Raw genomic sequence first — 9,557 nt, 5'->3', positions numbered from 1 at the left:
ACCACCTCCACCTTATTGGTTTGAACTTTAATTCTGATTTGGATGTAGCTGATAGAAACAAATGGATACGTTTATCTTCGCTCTTATTCTCCGTTTCTGATTATAATATTCTGTAAGTATAGTGGATTATATTATAGGCCCGACAAAATTTGCGGCAACGAATTTCGCTGACAGGAAAATAGATTATGTGGATTTAAGTCGAAGGCGCCACATAAGTGCCGGACGCCATACCGGAATGCACAAAATCAGGCAACTTTCTACTTTTGCCGTATGGCAAGTGCGCCGAAAATTACAACTGTTTAAAGAAGAACAATTTTGTGAAACTCAAATTTTTATCGATGGGGCTTTTTATTATATCAAATTAAAAGCAGAAAACAAATGGAATTCAAATTAATTGAGTCAATTCAAATGAGCCCTTATATTTTCGATAAAAGCTTGAAAGAGTAGACAAAAGGCTAGATTTAACCAAGTTGTTCTGAAAAAGGGATGTGCGTCCAGATCTCGAAATTATGGTCGCACACCGTCTACGACTACCATAAATACTATTAGAACCCTCTCTCGCTTCAATAAGCATTTCATAATATGTATATTTCACAACCAACATGTTTTTGTTTATATGCGGCAGTACTTTCATTGTTGCACCACGGTACGTTTTACACGTCACGTCAGTCAAATGCGTTGCGGCAACGTAGGTTACATGTTTTTTCAGTTCAGCTTGAAAATAATGATTCACTTCTAAACCAACTTTGTTTATGCATAGTAGGCTATTGATATATTGTAGTTTCATACAAATAGTGAGTTATACTACGTTCACATATACATAAGTAGATAATTTACTTTTTCGTGCTTAACTCCCAATCCGCAATTAAAAAGCTAGATTTCCCATACAAACTTTCCCTCCCAAAATCTGAGATTATGAAATGTGTTATCGTTAATTACACAGGTCTGCAAAAAAATGGGTTCGGAATGTTCTATAAAAGTGTAGTGTCATTTCCGAAGTAATTTTTTGCGTAGAATCCGAATCCGGGGTTTAAATTGCTCTATCACGTCAGGACTTTGAGATATTCTAACCTAAAAGGGCAAAAAACGCTGTTTTTGCCCATTTTTGAGGCTATGTAGCTACGAAGATTTTGCTCTTCATAAAAAAGCAGACATGGTATTTTAAATTATAAGTCTTCCTCTTTTAAATGCCGTTGAGTTTGCTCAAATATCTTAATTTTTCACTGAGATATCGCATTTTGAAGTTTTTTATATTTTTTTTGTGCGACTATGTAATCGACCGTATCACGTCTCATGTTATCTCAATGGATTTTCGAATATCGAAAAATTCACAAACATGGAAACTTCAAAATGCGATATCTCAGTGAAAAATAAAGATATTTGAGCAAACTCAACGGCATTTAAAAGAGGAAGACTTATAATTTAAAATACCATGTCTACTTTTTTATGAAGAGCAAAATCTTCGTAGCTACATAACCTCAAAAATGGGCAAAAACAGCGTTTTTTGCACTTTTAGGTTAGGATATCTCAAAATCCTGACGTGATAAAGCAATTTAAGCCCCGGACTCGGATTCTACGCAAAAAATTACTTCGAAAATGACCCTACACTTTCCTAGAACAAAACGTTGTTGACCTGTGTTATTATTGCGAATGTAAGGTGAAACATCAAAATAAAAACTAAATGAAATGGACGCCGGCAAAGAAAACAGGTCTGTAAATACAATTGTAATAAAATTTCTGTTAAACATTATTAATTATGGATTCATTTTACAGAAAAAAGGGTGTGCCCATAAACGTTTTGTTCTCTTATTACTTATTATAAAATGTAATATAGAATTTCCCATGCGTATTGTTGCCATAATTTTTTGCAACATCAGAAAACGTCGCTTACGAATTCCCTCTAACTGTTTATTATTAGCAGTCAATTGCGCAATTAAATTAGCTATTCCTTTTCCTTGTATTTTCTTTATATCGTTAGTAATAATTAAAAAACCAAAAACACCGAAATATTCCACCAAAATAATTTCTATGAGTATTGACCGCTGATTGTCACTTTTGCAGGTAATCTGCCATATGCGAACGGGTAGATTAATTTTGTGGATTTATTGGTAATTGATGCATATGTGCACGTACTTTTATCGCCAGCATACTGACAATATTAAGCAAGATTTTAAATAATTACTTATGTGTATTACGCGACTTCAATTTAAGTAGCGTGCCTTGGTCTGATCCCTTTTCAAACTTCGGCTATACGCCGTTAAATATTTCTACCGCCTATGAGTTTAATTTCATTCGTAGTCTCTTAAGCTCTAAATTAATAAAAATTAATAAATATGTCAACAAAATATTAATTTTTTAGATGAATGCTATTATCTCAATCGGATATGCATCGTTTATTCCATCGTTAGATTCGAATTTTTAACACACGCTTTGAATAAAAAAATTGAGTTCAACTATCATACTTGCAACTTTTCTAATTTAAATACCTATATTTCCAACTTAAATTGGGATGAGTTACTTTTGTGTCATGATGTTTTTAAATGTTCCAATGCTTTTAAAATATTTATTTTCGAATTTTGAATAAATATTCCAGTTTTTAAATCAAAGACTTATAAGCTGCCATGGTGTAACGTTGAATAACTTCAGATTTAAGTTATGTTATGGGTTTCTTCATTGATGAATGGAATATTACTTACATAACAGAGTGACTATATCAAAATTATCGACAGTTTTCACACTTTTCGAAAGAATAATTAAGGATAACAAGTACTTCACAACAAAAAGTTTAATTTCGCGAAATCATCGTAGTTTTATTTCTAACCGATCCTCAGATTCTAACCTTGATGTTTTTTTATGAATACACGTACTGCATTGCATCTTTCTCTGTGCGTTCAGTTCGACAGCATATACCACTGTGGGCAAAAAGTAAGGTGAATTTATTTGTAAAATTTCGCTCTAGTTATTTTTTTCATGAGTTGACAGCACTGTTAATAACATCTGGGCCAACTTTCATGTGAATGTCATTATCAGTAATATATTTACTCTTGTGTTTACCAAACGACCAGAGTGCATTTTTCGATTTTTACAATGTCTGATTTGATTGAGCAGAGAAGTGCCATCAAATTTTGTTTGCGGAATGAAATTTCGGCTGCGGAAACGTTTAGCATGTTGCAGAAGGCATTTGGTGATTTGACTATGTCGCAGAAAAATGTTTATAAGTGGTGCAAAGACTTCAAAGAGGGTGGAGAACGTGTTGATGACTTGGAGCGCTCCGGACGACCATCGACGCCAACAGATGACCAACACGTCAATAAAGAGAAGGAGTTAGTGCTCAAAAATCATCGATTGACTGTTAAAGACCTTACTGATATGATCGGAATATCAGAAGGATCTGTGAAAACAATTTTGAAAGACCATTTGGGCCTACGAAAAGTCAAATCTCGTTTGGTACCGAAAACTTTCAATTTCTTGGAAAAAAGTCGTCGCGTTGATGTGTGTGAAACAATGCTTTCAGACTATCAGGACAAGCTCAAATGCATCATTACGGGAGGTGAGACTTGGATTTATGCTTATGACCCTGAAACAACCGACCAATCAAGCGAATATCGTGCTAAAGGCGAGGCAAGACCGAAAAGAGCACGTCAAAGTCGTTCAAAAATAAAGGTCATGATGACAGTTTTTTTCGATTTTCGTGGTGTGGTGCACTATGAATTCCTTCCACCTGGCCAAACTGTTAATAAGGAATATTATTTGAGCGTTATGCTTCGTTTACGTGAAGCAATTCGTCTAAAAAGGCCAGAATTATGGGCCAACAACTCTTGGTTTTTGCATCACGATAATGCACCGTCTAACACTGCACTCGTTCTTCGTGACCATTTCGCCAAAAATTCCACGCATATCGTTCCGCAACCACCGTATTCGCCTGATTTGGCTCCGTGTGACTTCTGGTTATTCCCAAAACTCAAGAGACCACTCCGGGGAACGCGTTTCGAGTCGATTGAGGAGAAAGTGCTGATGGCTATACCGGAAATGGACTATTTGGCATGTTTTGGGGATTGGAAAAATCGTTGGCATAAGTGTATTTCATCGAGAGGGGATTATTTTGAAGGGGTTGAAATTGATTTACAAGAATAAATAAAGATTTTTCATTTTACAACCAAATTTACCTTACTTTTTGCCCACAGTAGTACTTGGACTTTTCTCAGGCACTAGTTAATAAGTTATGAAATTTGAGCTTCCATTCAGTTTTTTAGCAGTGGATAAAGTCCTCTGCTTTTCGGTTATAAATGGTATTATTTACTTACTTTACGGCATTATTACTAGCTTTTCTTTAGATGACTTCCTGCTTTATGCAGATTATGCAATATTTGCAATCTAATCTTCCATTAAATATAAAAAATTATGTTAAAGTTAATTATACGAAAATACACAAAGTCATATTGACGTGTTATTCTTTCTTCGAATTTTTATTTTAATACTCATACGGATCATGTATAAATACGTAGTACCTAAATCTTATTCTACTTTGGTCTTCGTTAGGCGAAATTGCTTTTTCTTATCCCTCTACTTCTAAACTATAACTTTGTCTTATTAGAAGTATTTTAGGAAAAATCAATTTTAGAAATTAGAAGCGTATACAGTCTTCATTAATAGAATTCGTTTCTATTGAAAGAATACGAATACGTCATAATCACTCACAGTTGAGTAATCAAAAGTGTTATCTGTTTTAAATTGTATGGTCAAACGCCGCAGCCGAATGGATTGGTAACTACCGTGACGTCAAATGATTTATTAAAGTTAAAAGTTTGTATTGTATTTCTGCTCGTTGTAAAAAACCATCTGCCGTTCGGAGTCGGCTTAAAGCCGTAGGTCCCACACATAAGAAGCGGAGCTCCAAACACCCAATAAAGAGTGTAAGCGCCAATTTTAAATATACATATTCAAATTTGAACTCTTTACGGCATTGTATTTACATCTAAATTACACTCCAGTTACATGTAGTGCCACAGACATTGGATTATTCCATAGTTTTTTGCTTGCTAAATTTGTATTTAGTTTGGCTCGATAGTGCTGCCTTTTTGGATTTTTCGTAGTAAGAGCAGCGCGATTGCGGGCAATACGATATGCTTCCCAATTTTCATATGCTGGTTTGGGAGTGTATAGTATAAATACAGCTATCTAATTCATGTGTATATCCGCGCTCCAAGAGTTTGAAGAAAATCCAGTTACGAGCCCCGAATTAAAAACAGAAATGGAAGTGCTAAAAAATAAAAAGTCACTGGCTTCGATTTAATCACTGCAGAAATACTCAAACAACTTCCACCTAAAGGCATCCAAATTCTCACTAACATAATAAATACATTTTTAAGTTCCATTACGTTCCAATTTTCTGAAAAACTGCGGAGGTTATTATGCTTCAAAAACCAAGAAAACCTGAGAAGAATTGGACACCAAACTCAAAAGCATGCAATGGCTAATGGGTAGCAGATAAGCTCTAACTATAGAAAATAAACTATTAATCTACAAGCAGATACTAAAACCAGTATGGAGTTATGGTACAGAGCTATGGGGATGCGTCAGTTAAACCAAATCCAACGGTTCCAAAATAAGGTCGTTAGGTGCATTGTCAAAACACCATGGTACCTAAAAGCGCGACCTTAAAATAAACTCCGTCAACACTCAAATCGCATAGATTGCAGTGGCTCATAAATAAACCACATCAATGAAGAAGCACATAATTTAATTGAAACCGACGGATTAATACAAAGTCCCAGACGCACTAATCTAGCAATCTCACATTTTCATAGTAGAGTGTTATGTAGAGTGAAAATTGTATAATGTTGTCATATTTAAGTCGCTTGGACTAGTTGCATGAACTAGTCGCAAAAACAAAAAAGAGAAATTTTGCGTTCTACTTGTAGTTATGTAAGTAGTTAGTAGAACCTCTCGCGAACCATGGCATTTATTTGATCCATTTACGGTTTTAAAGAAATCAAAATTTTTCGGAGGAAGTAAACATACTGTATTCTATCAAGATGTGAGTTCTGGATGAACCTTCATTGATGCCGTGGGGTATAAATAATGATATCACCTTTTCCGCCGTCTCTTCTAAGCGTGCCTTTCAGAAATGTTATATTTAAGACTTGTCCATAATTTCTGGTAAGTGGTTCTATTAGCAGGTCTATGCCATTTTGGAGTAATACCGGGAAGATGTCATCAACACCAGGTGGTTTTAGCGGTTAGAAGCTGTTTATCGCCCACTTCTTACTTGATGTCTTAAATATTTCATTGGGAATAATCCATTCAATCCTGTGAACTCTTCTTAGGGTTTCACTATGTTCTGTTCCTGTCCGTTGTAGTGGAGCATGGAAAGTGTATCTTTAGAAGGAGTCCAACTTTCTCGTCTTCACTTATAGTGAAGATAACGTCTCCTTTTTTTGGGGTAGAGCGAGTGCATATATACAGCTCTCCCCAGTTCAAATTTTAAGAGTCTAACCTTGTGATATGCATATGTATGAATATGTAAATATTAACCTTGATCACATTGTAACCAACCTGGGTTTCAGAATAAATAAACTTTGTTGTAAACAATATTGCGTATTGCAGTGTCTACTCGTTGCCACAAAAAACTGAATTGGAACTTGTTAGATTGCTCATTGTTCCGCATATATCGCATATAGGGTTATAATGTTGTAGTCTTAATAATAATTCCAAGTACAATATAAATTGTAAATTGTTTTATATAATGCAGCGCGTTTCGTGTTTGAAAAAAGGAAATATGACCATATATCTCTTTATTCTTAGTCATGATCTGTACTCTTATATTCCTACATAAATTAATATACACACAAGATCCATTGTACCCGTATAAAAACATGTATCTATGTCAGATTATCCGAACATTGAGTTTCATTGTACCGACATATTCATACCTGGACTCAAAGCGCATGTTCTTTGCTAGTGCTATAAAACTATACTATATAACTCAATATCGACTACATTCTATATATATAAATGTGAAAATCTGTCCCTATGTTCGCTTATAACTCGAGAATGGCTGAACGGATTTATCTTATCTTGGTCTTGAATTATTCGTGGAGGTCTAGGGAAGGTTTTAAAGGTGAGAAAAATTCGAATAATTGCCGGGAAAATGGTCAAAACGTGGACCCGGGTAACCTTCGGATGTGTATATACAATATGGGTATCAAATGAAAGCTGTTGGTGAATGCTTTAGTTCAGAGTATTTTTCATGCCGCTCCGTGACTAGGGTCTCGAGATAGAGACCAACACGTGGACCCTAGAATGTGTTTGTACAATATGAATATCAAATTGAAGCTGTTGATGAATGCTTTAGTACAGAGTATTTTTCATGCCGCTCCGAGACTGGGGTCTCGAGATATAGGTCAAAACGTGGGCCCGGGTAACCTTCGGATGTGTATATACAATATGGGTATCAAATGGAAGCTGTTGGTGAATGCTTTAGTTCAGAGTATTTCTCATGCCGCTCCGTGACTAGGGTCCCGAGATAGAGACCAACACGTGGACCCTAGAATGTGTTTGTACAATATGGATATCAATTGGAAGCTGTTGGTGAATGCTTTAGTACAGAGTATTTCTCATGCCGCTCCGTGACTGGGGTCTCGAGATATAGGTCAAAATGTGGGCCCGGGTAACCTTCGGATGTGTATATACAATATGGGTATCAAATGGAAGCTGTTGGTGAATGCTTTAGTTCAGAGTATTTTTCATGCCGCTCCGTGACTAGGGTCCCGAGATAGAGACCAACACGTGGACCCTAGAATGTGTTTGTACAATATGGATATCAATTGAAAGCTGTTGGTGAATGCTTTAGTACAGAGTATTTCTCATGCCGCTCCGTGACTGGGGTCTCGAGATATAGGTCAAAACGTGGGCCCGGGTAACCTTTGGTTGTGGATGTGCAATATGGGCATCAAATGAAAGCTGTCGATAAGTGCTTTAATGTGGGGTAATTTTCATACCTATTGATGACTAGGGTCTCGAAATATATGCCAAAACGTGGACCCACCATGTCTTTGCCCAGCGAAGCGGGCCGGGTTTGCTAGTACATCTTATAAAAAAGCAAGGTGTTTTAAAACTCCAGTTTCTAACTGCTTCTAACCTATGCACTTCCCCTAAGTGGCACTTCCCCTAAGTGGCATTTTATGTATTATACTTATATACTATGTACAAAACAAAACAAATAAATTGAATAGAATATCTTAATGAGAGCGGGGGTTCTTAAGTTAAGGGGATTATTACTTGAACTTCTGAGTTAGCTCGTTTACGTACTTGATAAATCATAAGTTTCGTTTCATCCCAATGTGGTGCGTCTAGACACCTTTGGAAAAATTTATCGACCCTTGTGGCTCGTGGAAAGAGTCGGTTTTATTTGACGATCTTATTGAGCTCCAGTCATGCTTTAAATTTACCATTCCATAACTCTTTGAGAAATTTATCAATCCATTCAGCAAATGAAATGATAAACAAAAACGCAACTTGCTGCATACATACAGGCTGCATACAGGTAATTTAAGCGGAAATCGCTTAAACACTAAGAATAAATAGCTGCTTTCAATTCACCACTTCTCTGCCCACTTCTCTGTTACCAAGATTTTAGGGATGTTCAAGCGACTTTGGTTTTAACAGCTTGGTTCACTTGCAACTTAGGCCAGTACTTCCAGTAATAAGAAGGGATATATTGTATTATATTTTGCATGATTTCAGAAAGGATGGTTTTGGAAACAAATTGAATCGACTTGGGATTCAAGAGCAATTCTTTTTTTTTATTTACTACTCCCTGGGTGGTTAGTGAATCGAAAGCGACTAACAAAACGACTATTCTTCAAAGGATATAATATTTATTTTCATGACTACTATTAAGAATATGCATACATTTTGAATCAAAAACTAAATTAATTTCAAAAACGGGAGAGAGAAAAAGACTAAATAGTAACGATGAAAAAGTTATGCCAATGGAAAATAGAAGTGAAGAAGCGGAAACTATGACTTATCAATTGGTAAAATGCTTCCGAAGATCGTTTTTTAAAGGCAATGAGTTTTTCTCATTCGAGTTTTTAAAATATATAATACAACGAATATAACCACGAATGATTTATTCGTCAACCAATTGTTCATGAATGAACTATTCCCGAAGTATTATATCATAGACAATGTTTCGTTCTAATAATGTCCAAATGAAAGTTTAATTCCAACGAAAAATGGGAAGAAGTCAAAAAGGGAAAGTTATTTCGCCATTGTCTAGTAAAACGTGATTTTAAAAGTGTAAGTGTAATGTCGTAAGCTGTGTGATCAAAACAGATGCCCGTATAAGCATCTTCCACTTCTGCGTAACAAGAAGAAAACTGGTGTGAAGCAAACGAGTCGACTGTAATAGCGCCACACGCGTCCTTTAAACGTATTATTTAGAATTCTACTTATTTTAATTTATGGAAACAATCAAAATATCAATATATTCGCATTTTTAGACGATTTGTGTGGACCGACATTAACAGAAGAAGGCATACTTTACATCGCGG

This window comes from Anastrepha obliqua, chromosome 3 (assembly GCF_027943255.1).
Source record: "Anastrepha obliqua isolate idAnaObli1 chromosome 3, idAnaObli1_1.0, whole genome shotgun sequence".
Taxonomy (NCBI): Eukaryota; Metazoa; Arthropoda; class Insecta; order Diptera; family Tephritidae; genus Anastrepha; species Anastrepha obliqua.
Note: the sequence above shows the minus strand (reverse complement) of the source record.